Source organism: Budorcas taxicolor, chromosome 6 (assembly GCF_023091745.1).
Source record: "Budorcas taxicolor isolate Tak-1 chromosome 6, Takin1.1, whole genome shotgun sequence".
NCBI classification, from domain to species: domain Eukaryota; kingdom Metazoa; phylum Chordata; class Mammalia; order Artiodactyla; family Bovidae; genus Budorcas; species Budorcas taxicolor.
This window is the reverse complement of record NC_068915.1, coordinates 93,369,055-93,391,850: the sequence shown is the minus strand read 5'-3', so window position 1 is coordinate 93,391,850 and position 22,796 is coordinate 93,369,055. Positions and strand designations below refer to the sequence as shown.

Below are 22,796 nucleotides of genomic sequence, written 5' to 3'. Positions count from 1 at the left end.
GGAAGATAAGTTATGACCAACCTAGATAGCATATTGAAAAGTAGAGACATTACTTTGCCAGCAAAGGTCCATCTAGTCAAGCCTATGGTTTTTCCAGTGGTCATGTATGGATGTGAGAGTTGGATTGTGAAGAAAGCTGAGCACCGAAGAATTAATGCTTTTGAAGTGTGGTGTTGGAGAAGACTCTTGAGAGTCCCTTGGACTGCAAGGAGATCCAACCAGTCCATCCTAAAGGAGATCAGTCCTGGGTGTTCTTTGGAAGGAATGATGCTAAAGCTGAAACTCCAGTACTTTGGCCACCTCATGAGAAGAGTTGACTCATTGGAGAAGACCCTGATGCTGGGAGGGATTGGGGGCAGGAGGAGAAGGGGACGACAGAGGATGAGATGGCTGGATGGCATCACCAACTTGATGGACATGGGTCTGAGTGAACTCTGGAAATTGGTGATGGACAGGGAGGCCTGGCGTGCTGCGATTCATAGGGTCGCAAAGAGTCGGACACGACTGAGCGACTGAAATGAACTGAACTGAACTGAAGTCATGTCCAACTCTTTTGCAACCCATGGACTATAACCCACAGACTATAACCCATCAAGCTCCTCTGTCCATGGGATTTCCTAGTCAAGAATACTGGAGCAGGTTGCCGTTTCCTTCTCCAGGGCTCTTCCCAGCCCAGGGATCAAAACTGCACCTTCTGCCTCTCACCAGGCGTCCTCGTGTGAGTGACATCGTCTTTAAACCCTGCGTGGCAATCCCTGACGCACCGCCGTGATGCCCAGGGAAGACAGGGCGACCTGGAAGTCCAACTACTTCCTTAAGATCATCCAACTTCTGGATGATTATCCAAAATGCTTCACTGTGGGAACTGACAATGTGTGCTCCAAGCAGATGCAGCAGATCCGCATGTCCCTCCGCGGGCAGGCTGTGGTGCTGATGGGCAGGAACACGATGAGGCGCAAGGCCATCCGAGGGCATCTGGAAAACAACCCGGCTCTGGAGAAACTGTTGCCTCACATCCGGGGAAATGTGGGCTTCGTGTTCACCAAGGAGGACCTCACTGAGATCAGGGACATGCTGCTGGCCAACAAGGTGCTGGCTGCCGCCCGTGCTGGCTGCCGCCCGTGCTGGTGCCATAGCGCCGTGCGAAGTCACTGTGCGGCCCAGAACACTGGTCTGGGGCCCGAGAAGACATCCTTCTTCCAGGCTTTAGGCATCACCACTAAGATCTCCAGGGGCACGATTGGAATCCTGAGCAATGTGCAGCTGATTAAGACAGGAGACAAGGTGGGCGCCAGCGAAGCCATGCTGGTGAACATGCTGAACATCTCCCCCTTCTCCTTCGGGCTGGTCATCCAGCAGGTGTTTGACAATGGCAGCATCTACAACCCCAAAGTGCTTGACATCACAGAGGAAACTCTGGATTCCCGCTTCCTGGAGGGTGTCCGCAATGTTGCCAGCGTGTGCCTGCAACAGTTACCCGACGGTTGCATCTGTACCCCATTCCATCATCAATGGGTACAAGCGCGTCCTGGCTTTGTCTGTGGAGACTGATTACACCTTCCCACTTGCTGAAAAGGTCAAGGCCTTCTTGGCTGATCATTCTGCGTTTGTGGCTCCTGCCCCTGTGGCTGCTGCCCCCACTGCTGTCCCCACTGCCACCACCGCAGCCCCAGCCAAGGTCGAAGCAAAGGAGGAGTCGGAGGAGTCGGACGAGGATATGGAATTCGGTCTCTTTGACTAATCCCCAAAAAGCAGCCAACCGGGCCAGCATTACTTGTGAAATGAGAAAATAAAGGCTTACTTCTCTTAAAAAAAAAACACCAAAAACTGCACCTTCTGCATTGGCAGGCAGATTCTTTACTAGTCAGTCACCAGGGAAGCCCATTCACTGGCATGATTATTAGTTTAAAATCTTAATGCCCCCTTGATTCTAAGTTCTATGGATTCAGGACCTTGTTTATATTATTTATCATGTAATAGGTACTTAAAATTATCTGTGAAAGGAATGAATGAATCAATGAGAATTTAAAAAATCTGTCAATGGATTACCTTCATCTCAAATCTTAGGCTAACTCTTCAAATGTTCTTTCTTAGTGAGAGGTCAGTCAGTGAATACCTGGTTAAACTTTGGACCCAGATGTTGGAACCAACAAAAGAAAGTTGCTTAAATTTTGCAGTCAGAAATTCAACTGTATAACACTTAGAACTAAAAGTCACTGGGTAGATTAGCCTCATCATCCTTTATTGAAACAAAATATGTGATATTTGCATGGAAAATCTCTCATGATAAACTAATAAAACTATGTGCCTCACCTTGCATAATGATTTTATCTGATTTCAGGCACATGGTAACCAGCGAGCTAGGTAATGCAAATAGATGTTTCTTTCATCTGTTTAACAGACTGAAAAAAAAAAAGCTGGAGAACCAGAAAGGCAAGGTGAATTACTCAGGATCACATGGAAAAGTCTGAGGTCAAAACAAGATTCAAGATTATTATTCAGCCATGCTGAAGCCCAGTTCTATACTCTTATCTATGAACTCAAAGTTGCTCATCCTCTCAATCTTACAGTCAATATTCTCTGCTGTCTCCTGCAGTTGTGGGATGTGTCAAAAGTCACACAGTATTAATATAGTAAATTTGAATATGAATAATTTTCCATGTCTTGTGGACATTTTTAATTATTTGGATTTTTAGCATTCTTTATATCACTCCCTGATCAGGGACTTACTTTCAATCAGGGACTTACTTCTTCCACATTCTCAGTTCCAGTGGTACTGGTGATTTTTCCATCCCCAACTCCAAAATATTCTGGCCAATGAGAGTCTAGCCTACTCTAGACTGTAGATTTAATTAAGGGATGACACATGGCCCATAACAGCCATCAAAATTCAACAGAAGCTTTGGTAAGGCTTTGGAGCAGGAACAGACATTCCCTCTCAATTGGTGTGAACCATCATGGAGCTGTCATGAGGCCAAAACTCCTGCAGTCATTCGTTCCCATGTGGAAATTGAGGCTGAAATTCATCAGTGGGAGGCAGAGCTGAGAGATGAGGAAAAACCATGTTTTTATGATACATTTTGAAGCCTGAATCCAACTGTGCCTGAAGTCTACACTATCTCTGGGTTTTTAGTACAAAATCCAATAAATTCCTTCTCTTGGGTAAGTCAGTTTGAGAAGGATTTTGTCTTTATCATCCAGAAAGATCTTAAGTAATATGGTGGTGGTTTAGTCGCTATGTTGTGTCTGACTCTTGCAACCCCATGGACAGAGGAGCCTGGCAGGCTAGAGTCCATGGGATTCTCCAGGCAAGAATACTGGAGTGGGTTGCCATTTCCTTCTCCAGGGGATCTTCCCAACCCAGGAATTGAACCCGGGTATCCTGTTTTGTAGGTGGATCCTTTACCAACTGAGCTACAAGGGAAGCCCGTTAACTAATATATCCTATGATAATGTACTCTCACTCAATTGTATTCCATACCTTTTCTTGAAAGAGAAAGAGTAGAATTTGAGTTATTTTCTGGAGAATTGCCCATGTTGGATCTTCCCTGATGGCTCAGCAGGTAAAGAATTTGCCTGCAGTGCAGGAGACACAGGAAACACGGGTTTGATCCCTGGGTTGGGAGGATCTCCCGTAGGAGGAAATGGCTACTGACTCCAGTATTCTTGCCTGGGAAATCTCATGGACAGAGGAGTCTGGTGAGCTACAGTCCATGGGGTCCCAAAGAGTTGGACACGACTGAGCAATAATATTTGAATTTGCATTTGCCCATGTTGGCTATCTTTCCCCTCAATTAGTCCTAGAGTGTACATGAAAATAAGGATGCTAAAAGAATACAAATCATGATGGTTTAGAGCAGAAAATACTCTGAGCTCAGAATCAGAGGACCTAAACTTTGTTCTGGGTTTCCCTTGAGGCTCAGGTGCTAAAGAATCCGCCTGCAATGCAGGAGACCTGGGTTTGATTTCTGGGTTGGGAAGATCCCCTGGAGATGCGAAAGGCTACCCACTTGGTATTCTGGCCTGGAGAATTTCATGGACTGTATAGTCCATGAAGAGAGTCGGACACAACTGACCAACTTTCACCCCTTTGCAGTCACTCCTCTTTGGATCTCTCTTCACACATAATGTGAGAGAGCATAAAGCTATAAATCTGGATGACTGAAATGGAGCATTTGGAGATGTTGTTCTTCTGTTTCAATTCTGTGCATGAATCTAAACACAAACTGTATACGTCAGAGAACTTTGAAGATGATCACATTAGCCAAAATGAATTAGCTGGGAGAAAAGTAGACTCTAAGGGTGAATATTCTTCACTCATTCATTCACTCACTTGCTCACAAATATTTTTGAGTACCTCAAAAGCACCAGGCACTACTACAGGTGCTAAGGATATAGGTGAACAGTCTGGTTCTTCATAGAATTTATTTTCTAGAGGTGAAGATACATCCTAATCAAATATATTAAATGGAGTGTGTCAGTTTGTTTTCTGTGTCTAAGTCTGTTTCTCTTTTGTAAATAAGTCCATCTGTATTATCTTTTAGACTCCACACATAAGGATATGATATTTTTCTTTGTCTGATTTACTTCACTTAGTATGATAATCTCTAAGTTCATCTACGTTGCTGCAAATGGCATTATCTCATTCTTTTTATGGCCAAGTAATACACCATTGTATATATGCATATTCTTTTTAATATATATATTTGTCTGTGTTGTGTCTTCGTTGCAGCATGCTTGATCTTTGTTGGGCTATATGGGATTCAATTCCCTGACCAGGGATTGAACCTGGGCCCCCTGCATTGGGAGTGTGGAGTCTTAGCCACTGGACCACCAGGGAAATCCCTGTATCACATATTCTTTATCTATTCATCTGTTGATTCCATGTCTTGGCTTCCATACCTTGGTTATTATAAATAGTGCTGCTATGAACATTAGGATGCATGTATCTTTTTGAATTAGAGTTTTCTCTAATGCCTAGGAATAGGTTTGCTGGATCCTATGGTAGTTCTATTTTTAGTTTATTAAGGAAACTTCATACTGTTTTCCATAGTGGCTGTTCCAGTTTATGAAAGGAGAAAGAGAGTGGGGTAGGGATAAAGTAGGAGTTTGTGATTAGCAGATACAAATTGCTATATACAAAACAGATAAACAACAGTTATTTTATATATATATATACATGCATACATACATCCTTTTCATATTCTTTTCTATTATGGTTTATTAAAAATTATTGAATATAGTTCCCTGTCCTTCATATGTATATATATCTGAACACTGTGCTATAACCAGAAGCCAACACAATGCTGTAAATCAATTTTACTGCAAAAAAAAAAAAAAAAAAATGGTGTGTGTTAGAAGATGCTAAGTGCTTAGCAGGAAACTAGAGCAGAGGGAAAGACAGGATGTGCCTGAGTTTGCCATTCGCCCTTTGACATAAAGTGCCACAGATAAGATGGCATTTGAAGAGGTACTTAAAGGAGGTGAGAGAGTAAGTCTGGCTATTTCCTACTAAAGAATAGCAAGTGCAAAGCCCCTAAGGTGAGCGTGTTTTGTCGTGTTTTAGGATGTTTGCTACTGGAACACAGTGAGAAAAGGGAAGAATGGTAAAGATGAGATCAGCGGGGAGGAAAAATACCAAGAGAAGCTGGAAGCTGCTGTTGATTTGAAGATGAATTGTCCCCATCCTCTTATGTGTGGATCTTTGCTAGTAACACTGGGGAGAGGGAGCAGACTGTTTCAGTCCAGCTGTAATAGCTGTTTGGACTAGGGTGGGATCAGAACCTGAGACTCACCGTCAGAAACATGTGTTCCTTGGAGAGTAAAGAGGCATTTCTTTCATTTTCAGCAAAGCCTAACTTATCTAACATCAGGGCCCTCTGTCCTTCCTTGTCCTCTATCGTGAGGCCCTGAGGTACTCCTGTGCTCCCTAACGCAAGTGTGCTGAATGTGGCAAGACAAGCTCTCACCATCTGATCTGACTCTCTTTGTGTGTGTCTTCTGGTACCATGGAGACTAGAAATCTAAAACTGTATGTTCCAGATTCCTGTGGAGCTAAGAGTTCGGACACAAATCATTCCCATTGATTAGATGCATTTGCATCAGTTAAGAAGGTGGAAGCAGGGTTTTCTTCTTTTTCCTTCACTGTCTTTTTTCTGCAGCACATTACAGGGTCTATCCGCTAGTCTCAGAGGAGTCGCAAGGCAGTTGCAAAGGTGGCAGCAGCAATGGCTTTCAGGGCCCCTTGTGACTTTCATTGGCCCTAGGGAAGTCAATGAACCCCTTCCTTCATTAAAAAACTATACTCTATGACTGCATTGGGATAAAGATTAATGTTATTATTAAATACTTGAACATTAATTTAGCCTAAAATTTCATTTTTAATCTAATTTTAAAAGAAATTAAGTTTTATGGGAGTGTGGGAAGGAAGTTCAAGAGGGAGGGGATATATGTACGCTTATGGCTGACTCACTTTGTGGTACAGCAGAAACTAACACAACATTGTAAAGCAACTATAATCCAATAAAATAAAATAATTAAAAAAGCAAAAAATAAATTTGTTGGTAAGAAGTTTTATGGGCCCCTAAATGTATTGCTGGCATTGTATCTACCACCTCCATGGTGTTAGGTTCCCAGGAATTCAGCTAAAGCCGTGTATTTGTGAGGTCAACCTTTCCTGTCTTCCTGTGGCAGCTCTGAGTGCCCATCTTCCTGTTCGTGGCCAGGAAGTAGCTCCCAGAAGGCCCACTGGCTGTGTTGTTCTAGCAATCTTTTCCAGAAAGCCAGCTTTTCCTAAAGTTTTGTAAGCACCCAATTCCCTGTGTTAAATTCAAACTCGATTAAAATAACCAAAATGATCTTCTTTCTGCACTCAAACTCAATTGATGGGGATTTACACCTTTATCCCCACGAATCCCTCAAATTTGTTCCTTATTCTCAAATTCCCCATTGGGTCAGTCTCGCCCCTCTCACCTGTTTTCTGTTCTCCCTCACTCTATTACCATTTTGGCTTTTGCTATAATCTTTGGAATCCCCACTCTATCGTGGGAAAGTCCCAGGGTCCTTGTATTAGTCAGATTTCTCCAGAAAAACAGAACCAATAGGGTGTGTGTATCTAGATGTAGACATGTAGATATAAAGTTGCGTGTTTATCTCTACATCCCTCTGCTCTGCTTAATGGCTCAGTGATGTCCAACTCTTTGTGACCCTATAGACTGTAACCCTATAGACTGTAACAGGCACCTCTATCCATGGGGATTCTCCAGGCAAGAATACTGGAGTGGATTGCCATGCCCTCCTCCAGGGGATCTTACCAACCCAGGGATCAAACCCAGGTCTCCTGCATTGCAGGCAGATTCTTTACTGTCTGAGCCATTTGGGAAGCCCATTTGTTTATGATATAATATCAAATAGAGGCAATAGATTATGTTTTTGTTTTTCACTACATCCCTATCATCTATCATCTACTGAGAGAGACAGAGAGAGAAAGAAAGAAAGGAGTTAGGGAGGAGACAAAGAGATTAATTTAAGGAACTGGTGCATGCTGTTGTGGTGGCAGGCAAGTCCAAATCTGCAGGGCTGGGTCAGGAAGCAGGAGACACAGGAGAGAGCTGAAGTTGCAGTTCAAGCCTAAAGGCAGCCTGCTGGCAGAATTCCCCCTTCTTTGGGGGAGAAAAGTGTTTTTCCCAGAGGGCCTTCAGCTGATTGAATGAGGCCCCCCCCCCCCCCCCCCGCCCCCCGCTCCGCCCCCGTGTTATCTGCCTGCCAGTACAGGAGACCTAAAAGACACAGGTTTGATCCCTGGGTCGGGAAGATCTCCTGAAGTAGGAAATGGCAACCCTCTCCAATATTCTTGCCTGGAGAATCCCATGAATAGAGGAGCCTGTTGGGCTACAGTCTATGGGGTTGCAAAGAGCCAAACACAACTGAAGCAGCTTAGGCCACATTCACGCACCCATGTTATGGAGGGCACTCAGCTTTACTCAAAGTGTACTGATTTAAATTTAAGTCACATCTAGGACTTCCCTGGTGGTACAGTGGATAAGAATCTGCTTGCCAATGCAGGCGAAATGGGTTCGATCCCTGGTCCAGGAAGCTTCCACATGCCTCAGGGCTACAAAGCTCATGTGCCACAACTACTGAGTCCGCCCACTTAAAACCTGTGCTCCACAAGAGAAACCATCACAGTGAGAAGACCATGATGGCTACAAAGAGTACCCCCCGCTTGCTGAAACTAGAGAAAGCCCTCGTGCAGCAACAAAGACCCAGAACAACCAAAAATAAAATAAACCTTGAAAAACCACATCTAAAAAATACTTCCATAGAAACATATAGAATAATGTTTGATCAAACATCTGGGTGCTGTGGCCTAGCCAAGTTGACATGTAAAAATAACCATTACATTTCCATTTATATGAATCCATCTTTTTAAAGCTTTTTTTTCCTTCTCCTTAAAAAAAAAAAATTTATTATTTATTTATTTGGCTGTGCCAGGTCTTAGTTGCAGCAAGAAGGATCTAGTTCCCTGAACAGGAATCGAACTTGGGCCCCCTGCCTTGGAAGGGCAGAGTTTTGACCATTGGACCACCAGGAAAGTCCCTTTCTTCTTCTTGCCTAAAATTGGTATTCTCCCAATAGTTCTCCTCATTGTGCCTCACCCCCTTGAGTCACACGCAGGATGGAGCGCCAGCTCTTTGCTCTTGGCGGTGTACCTGCTCACACTCTCCCTATCCTCAGGGAATCTCACCTGTTCAGGTGAAGCCTGCACCATCTCAGCACTGTGACTCATAGGATCTGCTCTCACTTCCTGAGACTCTTTGAGCTGACTCCAATCCCTTCCCCTCTGCCTTGTCCCTTGCCCTCATCTTTAGTGACTTCAAATCTGAGTTAACCCTTCAGATCCCTTGACCCCACGCCCATTGCCTGGGCTAACGACCTCCATCTCTGGTCCACCAGTCCGAGGAGTCACACTCAGGGCTTTCACCAGTCTGTTTCTGAGCATTGTTTTCCCACTTGCAACCACAGCCTGTCATGCCCTCCACCCCACTCAGTAAGCCCCTCTCCTGCTTCACACAATCTATCCTCCTTTATTAGATAATTCTGTTTGCCTTCACTGCTTCCTGCCTTGCCTGCTGGAATCATTGATTCTTCATGTGCCCCACACCCTAGACTTGACATTCAAAGACCCTGTGGAAATAAACAGAAAGCACTAGGAGGTAGTACTAGTAACTTGGTGATGGTGGTTTCGTTGCTGAGCCACGTCAGATTCTTTGTGATCCCAGGACTATAGCCCGCCAGTCTCCTCTGTCCATGGCATTCTTCAGGCAGGAATACTGAAGTGGGTAGTCATTTCCTACTCCAAGGGATCTTCCCCACCCAGGGATCAAACCTGAGTCTGCTGCTTTGCAGGCAGATTCTTTACCAACTGAGCCACCAGGGAAGCCCACTAGTAACTTGGTAGATAATGTCTAATGGGAGCCCTTCCTCCTCTTCATTTTACTCCTATCCCTTGCCCTCTGTTTACTCCTCTTCCGGTGTTTCCAAGTTACTCTGTGTTTTTGGAGGAAAAGGCAGCTCTCTGAAGACAGGCTCACTTCCTGCCCTGTGCTCTCTAACTTTAGCTGCACCCTGACCCCACCTCTCCATTTCCCTTTAGGTCTCTTGGTAACTCCCTAGCATGCCAACAAAGAGAACTGACCTTCCTAAATTATTTCTAGCCCAAAGCCTCCATATTCTTGCTTCAACTTCTCTACCCTTGTAACCTTACAAAGTTATACACACAGTTATGCCTCAGGCTTAACAAAATTTGACTATTTTAGAGTACGTTCCCCCAGAAAGAGACTCTGAGATAAGGATCCAGGGATTTCAGGAGGCCCTGGAAAGTGAGAGCAGTTGTGACATAGAATCAGGTAGGGAGTCAATACCGGTGTGTTCAGCTCAGTTCAGTGCAGTTGCTCAGTCGTGTCTGACTCCTTGCAACCCCATGAATTGCAGCACGCCAGGCCTCCCTGTCCATCACCAACTCCCGGAGTTCACTCAGACTCACGCCCATCGAGTCCGTGATGCCATCCAGCCATCTCATCCTCTGTCATCCCCTTTTCCTCCTGCCCCCAATCCCTCCCAACATCAGAGTCTTTTCCAATGAATCAACTCCTCGCATGAGGTGGCCAAAGTACTGAAGTTTCAGCTTTAGCACCATTCCTTCCAAAGAACACCCAGGACTGATCTCCTTCAGAATGGACTGGTTGGATCTCCTTGCAGTCCAAGGGACTCTCAAGAGTCTTCTCCAACACTACACTTCAAAAGCATCAGTTCTTCGGTGCTCATCTTTCTTCACAGTCCAACTCTCACATCCATACATGACCACTGGAAAAACCATAGCCTTAACTAGACGGACCTTTGTTGGCAAAGTAATGTCTCTGCTTTTGAATATGCTATCTAGGTTGATCATAACTTTTCTTCCAAGGAGTAAGTGTCTTTTAATTTCATGGCTGCAATCACCATCTGCAGTGATTTTGGAGCCCCCCCAAAATAAAGTCTGCCACTGTTTCCACTGTTTCCCCATCTATTTCCCGTGAAGTGATGGGACCAGATGCCATGATCTTCGTTTTCTGAATGTTGAGCATTAAGCCAACTTTTTCACTCTCCTCTTTTACTTTCATCAAGAGGCTCTTTAGTTCCTATTCAATTTCTGCCATAAGGGTGGTGTCATCTGCATATCTGAGGTGATTGATATTTCTCCCGGCAATCTTGATTCCAGCTTGTGCTTCTTCGAGCCCAGCGTTTCTCATGATGTACTCTGCATAGAAGTTAAATAAGCAGGGTGACAATATACAGCCTTGACGTACTCCTTTTCCTATTTGGAACCAGTCTGTTGTTCCATGTCCAGTTCTAACTGTTACTTCCTGACCTGCATACAGGTTTCTCAAGAGGCAGGTCAGGTGGTCTGGTATTGCCATCTCTTTCAGAATTTTCCACAGTTTATTGTGATCCACACAGTCAAAGGCTTTGGCATAGTCAATAAAGCAGAAATAGATGTTTTTCTGGATTACTGTGGGCAACTGGGGCTCATTCTCCCTGTAGGGTGTTCTCTGGAAAGCAGTTCAGAGTAGAGATAGAGGGGTTATTTTGGAGTTGTGGGGGACACTCCTCATCTGAGACTAGTCTCCACTACTCTTCCTTCCCTTTATTTGTATTGACATAAATTTTCTAAAGCTTATTGGGCCAGAATTTCATGTTTTTATCCACAGGCTTAACGCAATTTATAGGAACATAGATGAGATACAACGCCATTTTCCAGAATAAGTAATGCCTGGTAATAATGTAATAAGTGGTTGATTTTATTAAAGAATTATGTATTACTCACCTCGTATGTACCAGACACTGGGCCAGATGCTAATAAGAATACAATGACGGACCACAAATGTTTACTGAAACTGGGCATGAATCAATAAAAGACAAAGTCTATTTTTCAATATGAACTATACCACATTCTCAAACTTACTTTAATCACATGAAACGATCAGCTAATGATGGCCACTTCTGCAATTAAGATGAATCTAGTACTTGGTATCTTTTTTCTCAGTCTGGATCTGCCTAAGTTTATTTTCAACATTTAACAATTGTAGATAACATTGATGTGAAAAGAGCATACTTTTCATAGGATGACTGTGAAGATTAAATGAAACAATGACCAAATCCCAAATATTTTATATAATTTACCACACTTGCCTGTGTTCGTAAATCATAAGTTCCTAAAAACAGACACTGAATTATTTTACTTTGTTAAAATTTTTCCAGCTTTCTTGAGATAAGTTGAGATTTTTGAGATAATTGACATATAACATGATTCATAAATTTAAGACAAAGAACATGATGATTTTGATATTTATATATGTAGACATATATATGATTTGATATACATATGTATGTATGTATCAGTCAGTTCAGTTCAGTCACTCAGTCTTGTCCAACTCTTTGTGACCCCAAGGACTGCAGTGGGCCAAGCCTCCATGTTCATCCCCAACTCCTGGAGTTTACTCAAACTCATGTCCATTGAGTTGGTGAAGCCATCTAACCATCTCATCCTCTGCCATCCCCTTCCCTTGCCTTCAATATTTCCCAGCATCAGGGTCTTTTCAAATGAGTCAGTTCTTCGCATCAGGTGGCCAAAGTATTGGGGTTTCAGCTTCAGCATCAGTCCCTCCAATGAATATTCAGGACTGATTTCCTTTAGGATGGAGTGGTTGGATCTCCTTGCAGCCCAAGGGACTCTCAAGAGTCTTCTCCAACACCACAGTTCAAAAGCATCAATTCTTCAGTGCTCAGCTTTCTTTATATGTATGTATATACATATATTGCAAAATAATCACCACAAGTTTAGCTAATATTCATCACACACATATAGTTACAATTCTTGTATGAGAACTTTTAAGATTTACTCTCAGAAAATAAACAAATACAGTATCGTTAACTTTAATCATCATGCTGGACAATTGCAGTCCCCAAACTTACTTATAAGACAATGGTTCATTTTAATTTACCTCCATGTGTATCCAGCTTTTGTAATGCTTAGCACATAGTAAGCCTTCAATTAATATCGATCGGCTCAGTGATTAATATAGAAATTATTAGTTCAATTTTAAAGATAAACACTCAGAGAGACTGAATGATTCTCCCAGTTTCTCCAAACTAGTTGGTAGCAGAGTTGGGACAAATGAAGTCTTTTTAATTGCATTGTTAAGGGTCTGCTAAAGGGCCTCTAGAGAACATGTGGCATAGTGCTGAGTACGCAGTAAGCCTTCAGTATGCACTATTCCTTCACTTCTTGTTCAGTCGCCAAGTCATCCGACTCTGCGACCCCATGGACTGCAGCACACCAGGTCTCCCTGTCCCTCACCATCTCCCGGAGTTTGCCTGAGTTCAGGTCCACTGAATCAGTGATGCTATCTACCCATGTTATCCTCTGTGCTCCCCTTCTCCTGCTGTCTTCAATCTTTCCCAGCATCAGGGTCTTTTCCAATGAGTCGGCTCTTTGCATCAGGTGGCCAAAGTATTGGAGCTTCAGCATCAGTCCTCCCAATGAATATTCAGCGTTAATTTCCTTTAGGATGGACAGGTTTGATCGCCTTGTTATCTGTGGTCGCCTCAACTCAGGCTGCACCGGCGGGCGACGTGAACTTTAGACATTGCCCAGTTCACGCCGCTGAATGGTTTCAGTATTATTGCTGCTCCGGGCAGTATGGGGAAATGAAGACAGCAAAAGAGCCTACTTCCCCCTCGGAAAGTATGGGAAACAGAACCAAGGACGTTCTGTAAGTCATGCGGGAAAGTTTGTTCAGGGTTCCAACTCGGCACATTCTAGAGTTCTCAAGCCTTTTTTTTAATTTCAGAAAAATTCTCTTTATTTAAAAAATATTTACTAGAGTACAATGGCTTGACAACACTGTGTTAGTTTTTGCTGTACAGCACACTGAGTCAGTTACATGTTTACATATATCCCCTCTTTGGGGATTTCCTTCCCATTTAGCTCCCCACAGAGCACTGAGTAGAGTTTCCTGTGCTGCACCTGAGGTTCTCATTAGTTATCTATTTTATACATAGGAGTGTACATATGTCAATCCTAATTTCCCAATTCATCCCATCCGCCTCCTTCACCTCCGCTTAGTATCCATACATTTGTTCTCTGTGTCTGTGTCTCTATTTCTGCTAGGCAAATAGGTTCATTTTTCTAGATTCCACTTATGTGCATTAATATACAATATTTGTTTTACTCTTTCTGACTTACTTTGCTCTGCTTGACGGTCGCTGGTCCATCCACCTCTCTGTGAGTTCTCAAGCCTTAACAGCGCAGTGCTCAGTGAGCAGAAGACAAAGAGCCAACCATTCTGTTCCAGTCTGAGAGCCTCCTGGCACAGATTTGAAGATAACAGTCACTGCTTTCTCTATCATGATGGCTTTTGTCCTGTACTAGATGACTTTCGTTTATTGATCCGTAAACTTCCGAGAGGCTAATTTTGATTTTGGTCCTTATGACTGTGGGAGGGCAGTCATGCTGGCAACCCACTCCAGTATTCTTGCCTGGAAAATTCCATGGACAGAGGAGGCTGGCAGGCTACGCCCATGGGGTCACAAAGAGTCAGACCCGACTGAAGTTAGCACGTGCACACTTGTAACTGTTACCTGCCAGTGATATATTGTGAAGTTGCTTGGGGCAAGAAGCCAGGGGTTTCATGAGACCTACAAGTAAAGAGCTTTGCAACTGTTGCTGCTATTGCCTCAAGACACCTTGGAGAGAGTGCCAAGAGCATGGATTTTGGAGTCTTAGATATCTTGGTTTGTCTTGTGGTTTCAGAATGATCTAGGTATGTAAAGAATGGTGGCGCTTAGCTTTTCTGAGCCTCAGTTTCCTAACTATAAATGGGGATGATGTCACCTGCCTCATGGAGCTGAGGTTAAATGAAATGACATCTATCATTTGCTCATATTCAGTGTTAACAAACTGGTGTCTATTATTACTGAAACAAAGATGCCTGAAAGGATCAGAGCACAGTTAACACCTATTGGGTCTTTGGGTCTGTTTTCTGAAAAAAGAATGTGAGGTCTTGAAGCCAAAGTCCAAGGGAAGTTGAGCTCTCCTCTCTGCAAGGGAGTCAAGGATGTTTGTTAAGCTGCCAAACTTCCCCATGGTTATTAAACAGAATATGCAGTACTGTGTCAGTTGCCCTACAATTATTAACAGAAAGACATCTGAAACAAAAAGGATCATATACATGTATTAATAGCAAAAGAGAACAGAAAACAGAGGAAGGGATAAATAATGTCCAGTTATTACACTATTTCAGATGCTCTGTTGGTGCTTTTAGCTAGATAACTTTTGTTACCTCGTTAAACTCTTCATCACTTCTATAATGGTGGCGGCGGTGGTGGTGGTCATTAAGCTATGTCCAACTCTTGCGACCCCGTGGACTGTAGCCCATCAGCCTCCTCTGTCCATGGGATTTCCCAGGCAGAAATACTGAAGTGGGTTGCCATTTCCTTCTCCAGTCTTCCGTAATAGATCTAGTTATTCCCTCCTTGAGACTGCTGGCACTGTCAGTTACAGAGATTATTCCCATCTTTTTTTTCAAATTGAGATATAGTTTACATTAATGTTGTAATAGTTCCTGGTATACAACATAATGATTTGATGCACGTATCTAATGTAAAATGATCACCACAACAAGGCTAGTTAACATCCATCACCACACAGTTACTTTTTTTTTTTTTCTTATGGTGAGAAGTTCAAGGTTTACTGTCTTGGTAACTTTCAAAAATACAGCACAGTATTACTAATTATAGTCACTGTAATATTTCCCCATAACTTCTTTATCTTATGACTGGAAATCTGTACTTTTTGACTGCCTTCACCCATTTCACCCACCTCTCAAATCCCACCTCTGACAACCACCAATCTGTTCTCTCTATATATAAGATTCATTTTTTTAGGTTCCACATATGAGATCATACAGTATTTATCTGTCTCTGTCTGACTTATTTCACTCCTCCCATCTTATAAACAAAAGGAAATGGTGGATCAGAATCACGAAGTACTTTGCCCAAAGTTACATAGCAACTAGGTGGTATTTGAAGTCCGAGGTTAACTCTAGAGCTTAGAGTCTTTCCTTTATACCTAGGAAAGGGGGAGGGGGGAATCAGGGAGACTGTTTTTCCTGAAGAAAGAAGACAGAGACATCACACTGAGGAAGCCAAGGCGGCCTAGGAGAAAGAGGACAACCGCAGTGTCCCCAGAGTGGGTAACCAGAGGAGGAGCAGCGGAGTTTCCCCACAGGGGCTTTCTCTGGGTAGATCATAAATTCTGGGAAACCTTGGACCTCCCAAGAAGTTTCCAGCTGCACCTGGTCCAACCAAACTACATCCCCAATACCCAGAAGTAAGAATGAGGAGAAACTCAAAAACGGACAGCTCATTGCCTGGTGGCCAGGGAAGGACCCCATCTTGAAATAATTAAAAGTAGACTAAACAGTGGAAAGACTTCTCTTTGTCTTGCCAGCATTGCTCAAGTCAGCCAGAAAAATGAAGGCAGAGTGCTTAAGAAGAGGCAGGAGGTAGAAAGAGGAAGGAAGCTGCTTTTTCCCCCTTCTCAGCAAGTCTCTCCAGAAACATACAGGAATAAATGGAAGGTTCCCTGGTGGCTCAGTTGGTAAAGAATTGCCTGCAAGGCAGGAGACCCAGGTTCGATCCCTGGGTGGGGAAGATAGGAAATGGCAACCCACTCCAGTACTCTTGCCTGGGAAATCCTATGGATAAAAGAGCCTGGTGGGCTACAATCCATGGGGTCACAAAAAAGCAGGCACGACTGAACATCTGAGCGTTTTCTCCAGTCATTGCTGTCAAATTTAGCCCTCCATTTAGCCCTCTGTGACAGAAGGCTAAGGTGTGTCTTGGTACCCGAAAGATCTGAAATCACTGCCAGATGCCTGGGGCTGGTGGGCCCTGCCTGCAGCACAGTTTGGTGTTCCCTTTAAAATCCCGGGGTCTGTGATGAAGCAGAGCAAGGGCTGGAAAAGCAGGCCCCTTCCCAGTTGAATGTCACTCTGTTCCACTCACTTCCTAGAAAAGACTCAGCTTTGAGTGTCCATCCACAAGACAGATGGTACACTGGTTCTCCACCGCGATAGGGAGGTCCACGTGGCTCTCAGATTACCTGTCAGTATCTGGAAAAGAGGCAACGTCATTAGCATCTATCTCTTCCGCAGGTTCCATCACAATGAAGACTTAAACTGGACTGTAGCTCTCTTCAACAGACAGGGCTCCACAATAAGGTTCTTGAAATCAGAGAGATTGAGAGCGAGAGCGAGTGAGAGCCAGCCTGAGACAGATTCTGAGGGTGAGAGAGGAGCAAACCTTCCGCCAGATACCGTAGAAGCAGGAACACCAGTGAGCTTTGAGGAGGGACTCGATATTCAGGCCAAGAGAAGGCTCTTCGCTGAGGTTCAACGGCCCAGTTATCCCATGCCTTTCCCTTACAATCAAATGATACATAATTAAGCAGTTCTTGGGAACTTATCATCTCTGTACTAATCTTTATGTCTTCAAGTTCAGTTCAATTCAGTTCAGTCGCTCAGTCGTGTCCGACTCTTTGTGACCCCATGAATCGCAGCACGCCAGGCCTCCCTGTCCATCACCAACTCCCGGAGTTCACTCAGACTCACGTCCATCGAGTCAGCGATGCCATCCAGCCATCTCATCCTCTGTTAAAGCCCCTACCAATTAATTCCTTTAATATTTAGCTCAGTCTTTCCATTTCCAGTGAATCCTTCCCTGACAGATCTTATCAATCCTTCATTGGAGCTCCAAGCATCTTTTCGTGTCATTTTAAGTTTCATTTTAAAATATTTTAAAATGAGTAAACAAACATTTGTTAAAAATTTTCCTTGGTGGCTGAGTGGTAAAGAATCCACTTGCAAAAGCAGGAGACATGTGTGTTCAATCCCTGGATCCGAAAGATCCCCTGGAGGCAGAAATGGCAACTTACTACAGTATCCTCGCCTGAAAAATCCCATGGACAGAGGAGCCTGGCAGGCTACAGTCCACGGAGTCGCAAGAGTAGGACATGACCTAACGACTGAGCACAGGAACCAATGAGTGTTACAATTTTATAAAGCATGACTTAGAAAAAAGAAGAAAATGCGTTACCTGAGCCACCCAGAGATGAACAACCACCTCTGTCATGAGCTTTTACAGTCTGCCTGGTTTCCTATTTCCCACTGCTTTGCAAACATGTTTTTTATTTTTTCCTCTATGTGGCAAAATATCAAGAATCTCTTTTACAAGTGTATCTATCTACCTATCTATATCTATGCATTTTAATGGTGAGTAGTAGTTTCAGAATTTTTAATAAGATCATTACAGAGCATATCACATTTTCACTCTAGTTCAAGATAAATAGCTAGCACTTACATAGTACATAAAATTCCCTGAGTTGTTCTAATTGCTTACAAGCATTGATCTATGTAATCTGTATAATCTGAGATGGTTGGTTTAATTTTTACTCTCAAATTTCACAGATAAGGAAATGGAGTGACCAAGTGTTTAAATAATTTTTCCATGACTAGTATGTTTAGAGCTAAAATTTGAACCTGAACCTGACTGGCTTTAGACTCTTAACCACTGCTCTTCATGAGTTTAACAACAAATAACTGAACATCTAATAATCAGCTTGGGTTTGACCCCTGGGTTGGGAAGATCCCCTGGAGAAGGGAAAGGTTACCCACTCCAGTATTCTGACCTGGAGAATTCCATAAGGTCCATCTAGTCAAGGCTATGGTTTTTCCTGTGGTCATGTATGGATGTGAGAGTTGGACTATGAAGAAAGCTGAGCACCAAAGAATTGATGCCTTTGAACTGTGGTGTTGGAGAAGACTCTTGAGAGTCCCTTGGACTGTAAGGAGATCCAACCAGTCCATTCTGAAGGAGATCAGCCCTGGGATTTCTTTGGAAGGACTGATGCTGAAGCTGAAACTCCAGTACTTTGGCCACCTCAGGCGAAGAGTTGACTCATTGGAAAAGACTCTGATGTTGGGAGGGATTGGGGGCAGGAGGAGAAGGGGACAACAGAGGATGAGTTGGCTGGATGGCATCACTGACTCGAACATGAGTCTGAGTGAACTCTGGGAGATGGTGATGGACAGGGAGGCCTGGTGTGCTGCGATTCATGTGGTCGCAAAGAGTTGGACACGACTGAGCGACTGAACTGAACTGAACTGACTGATACAGTCCATGGGTTCCCTAAGAGTCAGACACCACTGAGTGACTTTCACTTTCACTTTAGGGATTCCCTGATAGCTCGGTTGGCAAAGAATCTGCCTGCAATGCAGGAGACCCCTGTTTGATTCCTGGGTTGGGAAGATCCACTGGAGAAGCGATAGGCTACCCACTCCAGTATTCTTGGGCTTCCCTTGTGGCTCAGCTGGTAAAGAATCTGTCTGCAATGTGGAAGACCTGGGTTTGATCCCTGGGTTGGGGAGATCCCCTGGAGGAGAGAAAGGCAACCTACTCCAGTATTCTGGCCTGAAGAATTCCATGGACTGTATAGTCCATGGGATCACAAAGTTGGATGTGACTAAGCAAATTTCACTTCAGTTCAGTAATCAGCAGTTTCTTCAAATATTTTATTTGTTGACTCTGGAAGTCAGAAACAACCATGAGAACCTTGTCTGACGGTAAACAGCTTCAAAATAGGGCAGCCAGGTCTGTCTGCTCTCTAAACCATCCACTACTACCATCAACCCTCAATCCTAACACCAGCCATCACCCATCCAAAACTACCACAATCACCACCACCATCACATCATCCCCCCACACTATCACAATCACCACCACCACCACCATCACATCACCCCCCACACCATCACATCATCCCCCACACCATCGCATCATCCCCCCACACCATCGCATCATCCCCCCACACTATCACAATCACCACCACCACCACCATCACATCTCCCCCCCACACCATCGCATCATCCCCCCACACCATCATATCATCCCCCCACACCATCACATCATCCCCCTACACTATCACATCATCCCCCCACACTATCACAATCACCACCACCACCACCATCACATCTCCCCCCAACACCATCGCATCATCCCCCACACCATTGCATCATCTCCCACACCATCGCATCATCCCCCCACACTAGCACATCATCCCCCCACACTATCACAATCACCACCACCACCACCATCGCATCATCCCCCACACCATCATATCATCCCCCCACACCATCGCATCATCCCCCCACACCATCACATCATCCCCCCACACCATCACATCATCCCCCACACCATTGCATCATCCCCCCACACCATCATATCATCCCCCCACACCATCGCATCATCCCCCCACACCATCACATCATCCCCCACACCATCGCATCATCCCCCCACACCATCATATCATCCCCCCACACCATTGCATCATCCCCCCACACCATCACATCATCCCCCACACCATCATATCATCCCCCCACACCATTGCATCATCCCCCCACACCATCGCATCATCCTCCACACTATCACAATCACCACCACCACCACCATTGCATCATCCCCCACACCATCGCATCATCCCCCCACACCATCGCATCATCCCCCCACACCATCATATCATCCCCCACACCATCGCATCATCCCCCCACACCATCGCATCATCCCCCACACCATCATATCATCCCCCCACACCATCGCATCATCCCCCCACACCATCACATCATCCCCCCACACCATCACATCATCCCCCACACCATTGCATCATCCCCCCACACCATCATATCATCCCCCCACACCATCGCATCATCCCCCCACACCATCACATCATCCCCCACACCATCGCATCATCCCCCCACACCATCATATCATCCCCCCACACCATTGCATCATCCCCCCACACCATCACATCATCCCCCACACCATCATATCATCCCCCCACACCATTGCATCATCCCCCCACACCATCGCATCATCCTCCACACTATCACAATCACCACCACCACCACCATTGCATCATCCCCCACACCATCGCATCATCCCCCCACACCATCGCATCATCCCCCCACACCATCGCATCATCCCCCCACACCATCATATCATCCCCCTACACTATCACATCATCCCCCCACACTATCACAATCACCACCACCACCACCATCGCATCATCCCCCACACCATCGCATCATCCCCCCACACCATCATATCATCCCCCTACACTATCACATCATCCCCCCACACTAGCACGATCAGCACCATGTTATCTTTGTTAATTAGCCAGGCATCTGTCTTTACCTTCTCTTCCTCATTCCCCCTAGAATATCAAGTCTTTGAGGTAGGAAAATGAGTTCCTTTATTCATCCTTATAACCCCAGCACCAAGCACAGTTACAGGGCTATATGGTTACCGTAGAGTAAATACTTGAAGGAATAAAAGACTCACGGAGTTGACGTGACTGACGGCAACCAAGGAAGACAGTGTGACTGAAGAGGTCAGTCAACACCTGTTTAAAGAGAATACGCACTACATGATCTGAATTTGTCTTTGTAAACTTGGCTCTCTAACACAAAACCAAAGTTTCAATTTTCCCCATTGAAAATCTCTAATCTCGGCGTGACGGATGTGGCCAGGAGCACTGGTTGAGGCCACGTATGCCCTGGCTGCCGTTCTCTAAGGGGAGGTGTGAATTTGGCTCCTTCTCCCTCACTTTCCACCAGGAACCTTTGTTCTCCACACTTCCTCCCACTGTGGCATGCTGGTGTGTGTAGGTGCTGATTTGATATCAGTGTCCTTTGTCAAAGTTCTCTTTTGCCTGATGGTTGCTACTGTTCTCAGTTACTTCAGGGCAAGCCCAGAACTCTGCAAGTCACCTGGGCCATTATTTACTGCCATATCCAGTTCCACCAAAGCTTGTGCTGGAAGAGGACTCCAGCAGGTTTTGATGACCTGTTTTCTCATGCTGGTTTGAAAACTCATGCAGCAGAATGGGCTGTTTTGGTGTCCTGGGTTTGAGAGTTTGGGATTTCTTATTACTGTTTACTGCAGCAGCTCTTCAATGTCACTCCTACTCGAACTTTCCTCCTCGCTTGAAATTCTCCTCTCTCCCACTTTTGACTTTACAAAATCCACAGAAACAGGCAAACTCTGGTCTTGGAGCAGGGCTGATTGTCTAGTAGATGAAACTGTCAGAAAGCTGAGTTTGTCGAAACTCAGAAGAAATAGACACTAGGAAAACAGCTTACGCACAAAGCAATGAATACTTCCTTTATTTTCACAGTCCCATGGGAGACATACAGAGAGTGGGGGAAAAATATCCGAATATGTCAGTTTGCTGGGGTGGGTTGAAAAGAAATTTGTGGTACTTTCCGTGGTTCATAAAACATGAGGTTTTAAAGGGAGGAAATGGCCAAGAGATCTGGTTTATCTTCTTTTCTAATTACAAACTAGAAAAGTTCACTTCACAACATCTGAAAATCCCCCAAGTGAATCAGGGAGAAGCAACTATAGGTCTTCCAAAGTGAGCCAGAGAATAATAGCTCCCATTTACTGAGCATTTAAGGTATGGCAAGCTCTGTGCTGAGTACTGTCTGACTCTCTGTGACCCCTTGGACTGTAGCCTGCCAGGCTCCCTCTGTCCATGAGATTTTCCAGGCAAGAATACTGGACTGGGTTGCCATTTCCTACTCCAGAGGATCTTCCTGATTCAGGGATTGAAACTGTGTCTCTTGAGTCTCCTGCATTCTTTTACCACTGCGCCAGCTGGGAAGCCCACAGCAGACTTACTGAAACCTCATAGTCACCTGGATCAGAGCCATTAAATGCTATTGCCATTCCAGCTTTACAGATAAGGAAACTAAGGCACAGAGAAGTTACGTAAATTGACTGCTCACATGTCACCTAGTTTATCAAGTGATGAGCAGGAAATAAGCCAGAGAAGCTTTACATCTTTGACTGAGTCATCAGAGGACACAGTTGACAAAATCACTAAGTAAGTGTTCTTGAAGACTTCCAAGGCCAGTCTTAGAGTTATTATAACTGTGTGGTACTAAAATAAGCATCTTTTATTAATATTTCTTCTACAAATGCTTATTGAGCTCCTTCTATCTGCCATTTTCTGGGCAAGGCTATGTTAGTCTAATTACTAGTAACTATTTCTGATTGAAGTAAATTCTTGGCATGCTTTATTTCATTTAATCCTCACAATTCTTTCAGGTAGGTTTTGTTATTATCAGGTAAAGAAT

At 44.4% G+C, this 22,796-nt stretch overlaps 1 non-coding gene and 1 pseudogene across 1 annotated transcript; one reads left to right on the top strand and one right to left on the bottom strand.

The window, feature by feature from the left end:
• Positions 1-712: 712 nt before the first annotated feature.
• LOC128049831 (60S acidic ribosomal protein P0-like) lies at positions 713-1,789 on the top strand (annotated as a pseudogene).
• Positions 1,790-4,767: 2,978 nt separating this feature from the next.
• TRNAG-CCC (transfer RNA glycine (anticodon CCC)) lies at positions 4,768-4,840 on the bottom strand. The gene has a single exon. It is a non-coding gene; the product is annotated as a tRNA-Gly (tRNA).
• Between the last annotated feature and the right edge of the window lie 17,956 nt (positions 4,841-22,796).